The 10,056-nt window shown below is 50.0% G+C and overlaps 1 long non-coding RNA gene across 2 annotated transcripts in view; it reads left to right on the top strand.

The window, feature by feature from the left end:
* Window positions 1–3,193, top strand: part of LOC119865420 — a 40,875-nt gene extending 37,682 nt beyond the window's left edge. For both annotated transcript variants that reach the window (XR_005377189.1, XR_005377190.1), the window contains exon 3: window positions 2,885–3,193. This is a non-coding gene — a long non-coding RNA (uncharacterized LOC119865420). The remainder of the gene's footprint in view (window positions 1–2,884) is intronic.
* Window positions 3,194–10,056: the final 6,863 nt, after the last annotated feature.

The following is a 10,056-nucleotide window of genomic DNA, read 5'->3' as shown; positions in this document are numbered from 1 at the left end:
CACGAACCAACTCCGGAGTCTCTTGCCGCAGTACCTCTGACGCACAGTGCCAGGGCTATTGCAGAAGCTGCTGCGTCCCCTTCCAGCAGGCTCCATCGCTCACTGCACATCAGTCTTACCAAGCTTATTCACAAGCTGAGAGGAGGCTCTTCTAGAATCTCGAAAGCTCCACATAAGACTAACGGCAGGCATCCTTTACCATCGGGCTGGGGGTGGTTAGTTCCACAACTCCGTTCCAAGGGTCTGCTTCCCAGGAGAACTTCCAGCACCAACTGTCTTCGGTTGAGTTTTTCCTTCCCAGACCCGAGGATTTGGGTGCAAGTAGTGTATTTGTGAGGGGATCCCAGGAAGCACTGGTAGAGATAGGGAAGGGCAGGAAGCCAATGAACGGTATCTAAGCAAGAGCCTTCTGGGGGGACACTGGGCCCTAATCCCACTGGGAAACACTCCAGAACATTCCTCAGTTACTTGCTGCCCAAGGGATGAGAAAGTTGTAGTTACGCACCCACGCCTCCCCTGTCCTTGCCGGAGGGATGCATCTGGGGGCACTAACTCATCGGCATCCAGAAACCGCCCTGCGCACAAAGAAAAATCAGGTGTTTACAAAAACAGCTGTTGGTATTTAGAGATGGGGGCCAAGGAGATGCGGGCTGGGCATGTCAGCCTCTGCTACAAACTTGCATCAGAACTGAGCAAGGGTTAAGGGTTACCCCACTCTGGTAGCAATAGCGATATCCCCGAAATTTGACCCAGCCCAAATGGGGATGGTGCTTGGAAAGTCTTGGGGGAAGAGAGACCTGGTCGAGCCCGCGTGATCTTGGTGCTGGACCCACTGGGTAATACGATGCTCAGGAGTTCCAGTTAGGGTCCAGCACCCTGCCCTGCTGTGTGGGGTGAGTCACCGGGCCGGATCCCACTGAGCCTTCGCACTGGGATGCCAGGAGAGGGGTTCCTCTGACAGACTAGCTGCCGCACCTTGCCACCGGGCCCTCCAGCTACAATTGCCTTGCCCGGTTAGGAAAACCCTTTCAACAGTGACTCCTTGGGTAAGGATTTCAGGCACAAGCTGTAGGAGAGTATTCTGAGAAACCCAGCTTTTTGAAGGGCCAAATTATATTGAAAATAATAGCAGCATCTACCCGGCATCTGCGTGGGGTTTTCAGAGCACGTTCCCGTGTTACAGCTCAGCTGACTCTCACAGCGAGGCAGTGGAGAAAAATGAGGGGGTATGTTTGTCCTCATTTCACAGATGAAAAAAATTTGAGCCTCAATGAGGCTAAGTGACTGTTTCAGGATTTTTTTTCCCCTCCATTGGGGCTTGTGGTTCTTGGTCACATCACTTGGAAGAATGAAGAAGTCAACCAGACGCACTGGTGGGCAGCAAAGCAAAATCTATTGAGTGATAGTACAAAGCTCCCGAGGAGGGAGGGGACCCGAGAGGTTTACCACCAGAGTTCCTAACTCTAGGGGTTTCTATGGGCTCGTTGGCGGCCTGTTTTAATTTGGTTAACCCTCCCTGCACCTGTCACCCAGCAGGTTTTCATCACATGGGGAAGGATGGAGGGCTCCTTCCAGGGTGCTGTAAACCCCTTTTAAGGGTGCTCTCCTCTTAGGGCACAGCCCCGTTGGCCCTTTCTTCCGACTCTCCTGCATATTTCAAAGGTCACAAAGCTCGTGGTGGAGGAGCGGCCCAACCTCACATCTGGCTCTGTGACTCTCCTTGCTTGCTCCTAGGCCAGGCTTTCCTGTAAACTGTGTCTCCCGTGAGCCGTAAGAGAGGGCCTTGGTAGCAGGATCGTATCTGGTTCGCTCTGGCGTCCCCAGTGCTGGTGTATCCTGATGGCTTAATATCTGGAGGCAAAACAAATGAATTTTAAACCCCCCCCCCCCCCCCCCCCCCGCCCAAGACCTGTAAAGAGACGCAGGAGCCTTTGTCACTCCTCTGTTTCCCTTCCCAGCTACATTTGCACACAGCACACACACACACACTTCTCTGGTTCTCAGGTTCTCACCTAACCTCACACTCTGACCCCTAGGAATGTCAACCCTGCAGACCTTGCTCCCCCACCCAAGCTTTATTAATGCATAATTGACATATCAAATTGTAAAATACTTGGTGTGCCGCTACATTTCGAAAACGTCCCTTCCATCTAGTTAATGAACACCTCCCTCACCTCACGTGTGTAGGTATGTGGGTAGGTATGTATCTTCGTGTGAGAATGTTTAAGTTCTGCTCTCAGCAAATTTGCAATCACACAGAGCTCGGGGTATGCTCTTTTTGATACAACTTGGAAACCTTGAGGCCCACAGAAGCACCGAGACACCATGAGGGGGTCAGAGGAGACCCAAACCGCTCTCTGGGACTGTGCTTAGAGTTAGAAGATGGGACCTGGCCTGGCTGGCCCCTCCAGGCCCGTGCAGCGCCCCCCGCCCCCCCAGGCCCTTGCAGCCCTCCGCCTCCAGGCCGGTGCAGCACCCCCCAAGCCCGGGGCCTCTGCAGAGGAGAGGGCCGCTCGGCGGTGTGCAGTGACCCCCGACGGCCACAGGAGGGAGCCCGTGGCGCAGGGAGTCGCGCTTAAAAGAGCCGCCGCGGCGGGAATGACCCCCCAGAGGAGGGACTGAACCCACAAAAGGAATCTGGATGGAAAACCAAAGTGGGAGAAGGCGGGGAGGCCTAGCAGGGTGGGGGGAGCGGGACAGAGAGAACATGCGAGGAAAACAGACCTACAGAGTTCAACCTGGGGGGGGGGGAGCGTGTCAAAGGTTTAAAGATGTTTTATATATAAAAAAAAATGCATCACTGGGGCACTTGCATCTTTTACTTTGCAGGATTGTGATTTTTTCTTTCCTCCAAAGACGCATACGTTGTTTTCTAAATTAACAGGGCATAAATAAGCATGCTTAAAACAAATGGGAGACCCAGAACCAGCAGTGAGCAAAATGATGGAAAACATCCCAAAGATGCTCTGGGGGTCCCGGAAACCTCAGTGGCCGGCTGGGAGTTTTGCTTGGTCACGAGGCGCTGGCCCTCCTGCACCTGCGCTCGTTCCCACCCTCTCTTTTTATTTCATTGCTTCTCTTCTGGATTGGCCTTGCCGCGGAGCCCACCACCTCTGGCCTGAAAGTAGTGGAAATTACCAGCAGATCATGTTGACGTTTTGCAGTGATTCTTGGTAACTGAAGCTGTTGTCATTCCCACTTATTTTTTTTTTTTAAATAAAGATAAAACTCCAAATGACTGATGCCTTTCGACTGTTAGAGATTCGTTAGAAACAATAGTAAAGCTATTTCAGGTGCCTCTTGGAAGCCCCCATTTAGAGAGATTGTTTTGCATATGCTAAGAGGCACAGCTGGGAGCAACGATGATTTTCATTAAACATCTTAGACCTTTTATATCCAGTTGACACTCTTCCTGCAAACCACGGGAACCTATAGTGTTGTGGCAGGCCTCAAAGCATTTGGCTTAAGAAACTGCCCTCAGAGTCAATTTGGGGAAATTAAAAAAAAAAAAAATTATGTCATGCTTCTTTGGGACTCCAGATGTTATTAGCCATCTTAAAAAGTGTTTTATGCATGTGAATTTAGCCTCAAGTGACTCAAAGCTTTTCTGGAAATCAATCACCTTCTGAAGATAAGGACTCCCAACCCCCATAAGGGGCTGCCATTCTGGGACCAGGAGGGAGGAGTAAAAGGAATCTAGCCTTGGTGTTGGGGCTGCAGCTCTTGGATGAGAGAGGAGGTTGGATGAGCTACTTGTCCCATGTTCTTGTCATGCTCTGTTAGCCTCTCCCTGGTCCCTGCACAGCTGAGAGAAGCCTGGGGGCGGAGGGCAGCCTCTACACACCCTCCACTCCTCCAAAGTTGGGTCTGAACTGGTACGGGCCCTGGAGAAGTGGACTGGACTCCTACTGTCCTAATGCTTCCCAACCATTTGTATATCACAAATACATAAGGAGGGCTAATTTTTTTTTAAATTTATTTATTCATGATAGTCACAGAGAGAGAGAGAGAAAGGCAGAGACACAGGCAGAGGGAGAAGCAGGCTCCATGCACCGGGAGCCCAATGTAGGACTCGATCCCAGGTCTCCAGGATCGCGCCCTGGGCCAAAGGCAGGCGCCAAACCGCTGCGCCACCCAGGGATCCCTAATTTTTTTTTTTTTTTTTTTATAAAAAGCCAGAATTAAAGGGTGTCTGGAGGCATCCCCTTATAATACATAAGTATTGAATTTGAAACTCAAAGAAAATCTTTTAACACTTTTAATGAGAAGCTTTCATCAACAGACTTTTTAAATTGGATTTTTATGCTTAAGATGGCTCCTTGCAACGATTCCTCAAGGCTTTAATAATAACCTCTTCAGAGTTTTGACAGTCCCCGTCACTGGCTTTGTTTGCTATGGATGGTGATAAAATGTTTAAGGCCGGCTTTACAACCATTCAAAAATCTGCAACGTTTGAAATAACAAAAGAGAACCCAACTGCTCTTCCTCTTCTTTCATTGACAAAGGAAATGTTGGCATTTCCAGTAGACTATGAATTCAGTGGAATGTTTTGAGATCAAATATTTCAAAATAAGGTCTCTAATTTCCAGAGGCACACATGTCATGGGGGTGCTCACCTTGCTGCAAATGGCCAGAGGTATCCTAGGGATATGAAGACAGAGATTAGGGAGCTGTGAAGCCTAGAAGCTGGGGCTTTGTGTCTCATTTTCTCCACTGCCCACCCCATGGGCTTCATTCTTGCTTCTTGGGTCCCTCAACCAGATAGGCACCGGTGGTCTCTGTAGGAGATGTAGCTGCCCAGGTAGGAGGGTGCCTCCTTCACTGCCTTCAGCTCAACCATGCACAGCAACCAACACAGATTTCATTAGTGATGTCCCAGCTTCTCAAGCCTGGAGGCCTAAGAAGATCGGGGTCTTAGGGCACAGAGTAACCCACTCAGAGCACCCCACTACAAACCACTGTTGGGGAAACACTCTTCCACATTGAACTCAAGGAATCTTCACCTCACATCCAGCCTAGCCAGCTCCTCAGGGAGCAGAGCAGAAGGAAATCGCAGGCCATGGCCCTACTAGTATCAGAGTGCCCTCAGCTGACTTCGCACCCAGAGCCCAGCTCTCTTGGAGCTCACCAGGGTTAGCCATAGCCGCAGGAAGACGTTTTACGGTTCCCATCCTTGAGTATCCGTTAGATGCGACCAATCACCTTGCTGTTCAAAGTGGAATATCTAAGAGTTCTAGATGTGGTTGGAACAATTGTGTCCTTCGAATAAATGTACATCACTCAAAGTGACTATTTTGAAAGGCACGACACTTATTTGAATATTAAGCTGCTCACGTTGGCATAAGCTACCTCTTCCTATCCTTCTACGTAGTCCTCTTTCATCCATAGATCAAGAATTCTGCGTTTCTGAAGCCCTGTTCCAATGCTTCGGTGAGTCAGCGTGAAGTCAGCTCTGTGAGGGGGCCTCTCCTAATATTAATCAGTTGTAGCTGTGTGCCTCTCATATGTTTGTAGCCTGTCATTAAGTCATAAATCACCCCGCAAGTTAGCCAGCTTAAAATAACAAACATTTACTACCTCATAGTTTCTTGGTGTCAGGAATCAAGTGGGGCGCAGCTGGGTGCCTCTGGCTTTAGATGCCTCATGAGGTTGTGGTCACTCTGTTGGCTGGGGACCACGGTCTCATCTGATGCCTTGGCTCAGGGAAGATCAGCTTCTAAGCTCACTTATATGGCTGTTGGGAGGATTCAGTTCTTTGTAGGCTATTAAGGACTCGGTTCCTGACTGGCTTTTGGTTGGAGACTTCCCCAGTTCCTTGCCATAGGACTCTTCCCGTAGTGCACTTTTTCAACATGGCACCATGTTGCTTCAGAGTGAGCAGGTAGAGAGAGGAAAACGGCCCTAAGACAGAAGCCACTAGATTTGCAACCTAATCTTGGGAGTGATGTTCCATCACTTTAGCCATAATCTGTTTCCCTAAGTCCAGCCCATACTCAAGGGGAGGAAATTAAACAGGGGCATGAAGAACAGGAGGCAGAGGTCAATGCTGGTCATCATAGAAGCTACCACCACCTTCCCCCAAACATCCACACTTGCCCCCTCTCTCTAAGGCTCTGAGCTATGTGCCGGATTCTCCATCCTTTTGGGATAGGAGCATTGCTTGGTTCTCGTTAGCTTCTCCATATCCATTCATTCACTCCTTCATTCCACAAGTATATAGTGAGGCCTACTACGTGCCAGATTCCATGCTAGGCACTGCAGTTGGGGGAGGAGTGGATGAGAGGCACCAAGCTTTTTTCCTTCTGATCTCTTGCCTAGAATCCTCAGAGGCCAGCTGGTGTCTGGAGAGCCCACATGGATTAGCCAGGTCGGAGATACTGGGCACCTGTCTGCTGGTGGGGCTCCTTCCTGAGGCTCCCTCTCCCTGGGCACCATGCTCCTCCACCAAGCCTGGTCCCTGTCCCTTCCTTCTGGCAGCCAGACTTTGTTTCTCCATCCTGGGCCTTCCTAGGTCAGCCCATCCTCCTGCCTTCCAGGACTGGCTCAGTTTCCTCATAGGGTCATGACTTGTAGAGCAAACTGAGTTAATAGAAAAAAAATTCTCAGCAGTAGCGGGCCACAGTACACATGTAAGCTCTGTCCTTCCCCCCGATTGTTAGTATCCTGCACACTTGTTCAGGCAGCTACAGAATTGGCCACGTTGCCACCGGAATCAAACCCACGCAGGTGTGTGAACGGGAACATGGGTAGAAAGGTTATGCTTGTTCCTTCATCTTCATCATCACTTTACGCATCTGACGTGATCATTATGGAGACCTGGACATCGTCTCACCAACCCCGGTTCTTCCCCCATCCCCCGGGCCTGCTGGGTGCGAAGGCTGTGGGGTGACTCCGGGCAGGGGGTGGGGGCTCATGGCTCTCCTCCCACCTGGGGGGCCGTCTTCCTCCTGTGCTGGGGCTCCCGGGCTGCAGGCCGGAGGATGCGGGCCAACACGTCCTCTCCAGCTCACAGGAAGGAGTGGCCTGGCTGCACCTGCCGTACAGTCAACGGCACACCTGCTGCTGGGCAAGGAGCTCACGGCAGCCCTCGACTGTGCTGAAGCTGGGGTACCCCCAGCTGTTGGTGAGCTCGGAGGAAGGGAGGGAGAGGTCCCCTGATGGGTGGTTGATCCCCGCCTGCGCCCGGCCTCTCCCCTGGAGGATGGCACTAGCAGGTAAGTGGAGGCCGGCTCCAGGCCTCGGTCAGCTGCTCCCCCTCCACGCAGCAAGTGTGGCTCGGAGGTGAGGAAGTGGCCTCCTGTCTGTTGGGCTACTCCCCAGCCCTGTGTTTCTGCTCCCCAGACTTAGCGTCGGGCAGCCTGGCTCACTTCTCGTCGGGGCAAGAAGCGTTTGCCTTCTCCTCTTAGCCCCCTGGACACCAGGGTGGCTCAGTGGCTGAGCATCTGCCTTCGGCCCAGGGCGTGATCCTGGGGTCCCGGGATCGAGTCCCACATCAGGGTCCCCGTAGGGAGCCTGCTTCTCCCTCTGTGTCTCTACCTCTCTCTGTGTGTCTCATGAATTAAAAAAAAAAAAAAATCTCCTCTTAGCCCCCATCTGTGGCCTGGTGAATACACAATTAAGGAAGTTGGAAGGTTTATTGCTCACCACTGAGCCAAGCTTTCCACGAGCCAGGGAGGAGTGGGAGGAGAGGTGCCTGGGGCGAACTTAGGAGTGTGGTCAGTGCAACACGGAGGTCTGTGGCCCTCTCTTCCTGGAAGCCTTCCTCCCCTTGCTCTGGCTCTACCAGCTTGCCCCCTTCTGGTATTTTCCCCTCCTCCTCCTCTCATGGTTTTCCTTCTTATCCCTGCATTCCTCACCCCCCACCCCTCTGTCACTTCTTCCATAAACTCCTCTCCTCCTCACAGGTGTCCCCTCCTTACCCCTGGATCTTCCATCTGAGAGGAAGCACGCTGCCATGTGGCAAAGGCTCTGTTCTTCCTTTTCCCACCCAGAACCCTCCCCCTTCCAGTCCCTGCCCCTCTGCTGCAACTGTCGTGGGGCTGGAACAGAATGTGGGTGGAGGTCCCTGCATCCCTGTACTATGGGGCAGGCTCCTAGAGCTTCCGTGCTGGGATAACACTCAGCACTGACTAGCAGAATGCAAAGATTTTTGTGAATGGTACAGGGTGGCCGGCTTTAGAGAGGGGTAGGTGGGTACGGAGCGGTAGATGGCTTCTCAGTTCCCTCACCTCCTGCTCTCTTCTGCATCCGGGTTCAGGTCGTCTATGGAAGATGTGTCTGTATCTCCACCTGGATCTCTAAGACTTACCTGTCGGGTGAGGGACTGATGTTCAGTAGCTATCAGTCAAACAATCTCTAGAGGATTGAAAGAACTACAAGGCAACAACAAAAAGGCAAACTACCCAATTAGAAAATGGGAAAAGGACTTGACTAGACCTTTCTCCCAAGAACATATACATACCTATGGCCAATAAGCACATGAAAAAAGACGCTCAACATTGTCAGTCATTAAGGAAATGTAGATCCAAACTATGAGGTGCCATTTCACATCTAGTAAGAGGACTATTGTCAAAAAAAAAAAAAAAAAAGAGGAAGGAAGGAAGGTAACAAGTGTGGGTGAGGATGTGGAGAAATCAGAACCCTCATACATTGCTAGTGGGGATGTAAAATTGTATAGAGGCCGTAGAAAACAATTTGGTGACTCCCCAAAATCTAAACATACAATTATCATATGGTCCAGCAGTTCCACTCCTACGTATATAGCCCCAAAGAATTAAAACCAGGGAGCCAGATCCAGGCAGTTCGGGGTTCATTGCAGCATTACTCACAAAAGCCAAGTGATGGGAATATCCAAGTGCCCATTAACAGAGGAGCGGGTAAGCAAATTATGGTATCTAACGGAATACTATTCAACCATAGAAAGGAAAGAAGATCTGACACATTCTACAACATAGATGACCCAGAAGATATGCTACATGAAATAAGGCAGCCACAAAAGGGCAAATATTGTATGATCCTCTGATGGGTAATATCTAGAACAGGCAAATTCATAAAACAGAAAGTAGATTTGAGGTTCCCAAAGGCTGGGGAGGGACGGTGAGGAGTTAGTGCTTAACGGGCACAGTGTTTCTCCCCGGGTTGATAAAAGTTTTGGAAATGGACAGTGTAATGGTCGCACAATGTGATATATGTGATTAATGCCATGGACGCACACTCTTAAAAATGATTCAAATGGCAAATTTTATGTTATATGTATTTTACCACAATAAAAACAATTCAAAACAAAGACAAAAGCATTCCAAAGGGCAGGTACAGGAACCTGGGCTCTAGAGGTTGAATGTGGGGGGCTGTTGACTCAGAGTAGCCATGGGCCAGTGTGGTCTTGATACCTTGGACAAGTCCTGCCAGCGTTTTGGTTTTCTTACGGGGGGGGGGGGGCAGCAGAGTGAAGTGCATGAGAGGATGGGCTTGGATTTCGACTACCTGGGTCCAACCCCCCAATTTGATCATCAGTGGGGTACCAAGCCCCCTTGCTCCATCCTCCCACCTGTGAGATGGAGAACTCCTTGGTGTTTTATGGGGATTGAACAAGTTAATTTGTGCCAAGTTATTTAAAATGGGGCCTGGCACATAAGAAGTGCTCAATAAACATTAGCTGCAAGGTAGAAGAGAAGTGGAGTGAGGTTGGAATCATTTGGAGGTTGTGAGGAATGAAATTCCTTTTTTTTTTAATTTTTAAAAGATTTTATTTGAGGGAGAGAGATAGCAAGTGGGAAGGAGAGGGAGAAGCAGGGTTCCTGCAAGCAGGGAGCCCGACGTGAGGCTTGAACCCAGGACTCCAGGACCATGACCTGAGCCGAAGGCAGAATCACCTGACTGAATCACCCAGGTCCCCCGAATTTTTTTTTTAATTAAAAATTGTAAAATACTAAAAACAAAACCTTTAAGGCACACTAGCATTATAATAGCTTTGCTTATTTCTTCTAAATTTTTAGGTTTGGCAAATTCAAGGTAAGTTTATTATTGAAGATTGGATTTTCCTTTTCTTTTCTTTCT

Source organism: Canis lupus, chromosome 23 (assembly GCF_011100685.1).
Source record: "Canis lupus familiaris isolate Mischka breed German Shepherd chromosome 23, alternate assembly UU_Cfam_GSD_1.0, whole genome shotgun sequence".
Classification (NCBI taxonomy): Eukaryota; Metazoa; Chordata; class Mammalia; order Carnivora; family Canidae; genus Canis; species Canis lupus.
Note: the sequence above shows the minus strand (reverse complement) of the source record. Positions and strands in the feature narration are given on the sequence as shown.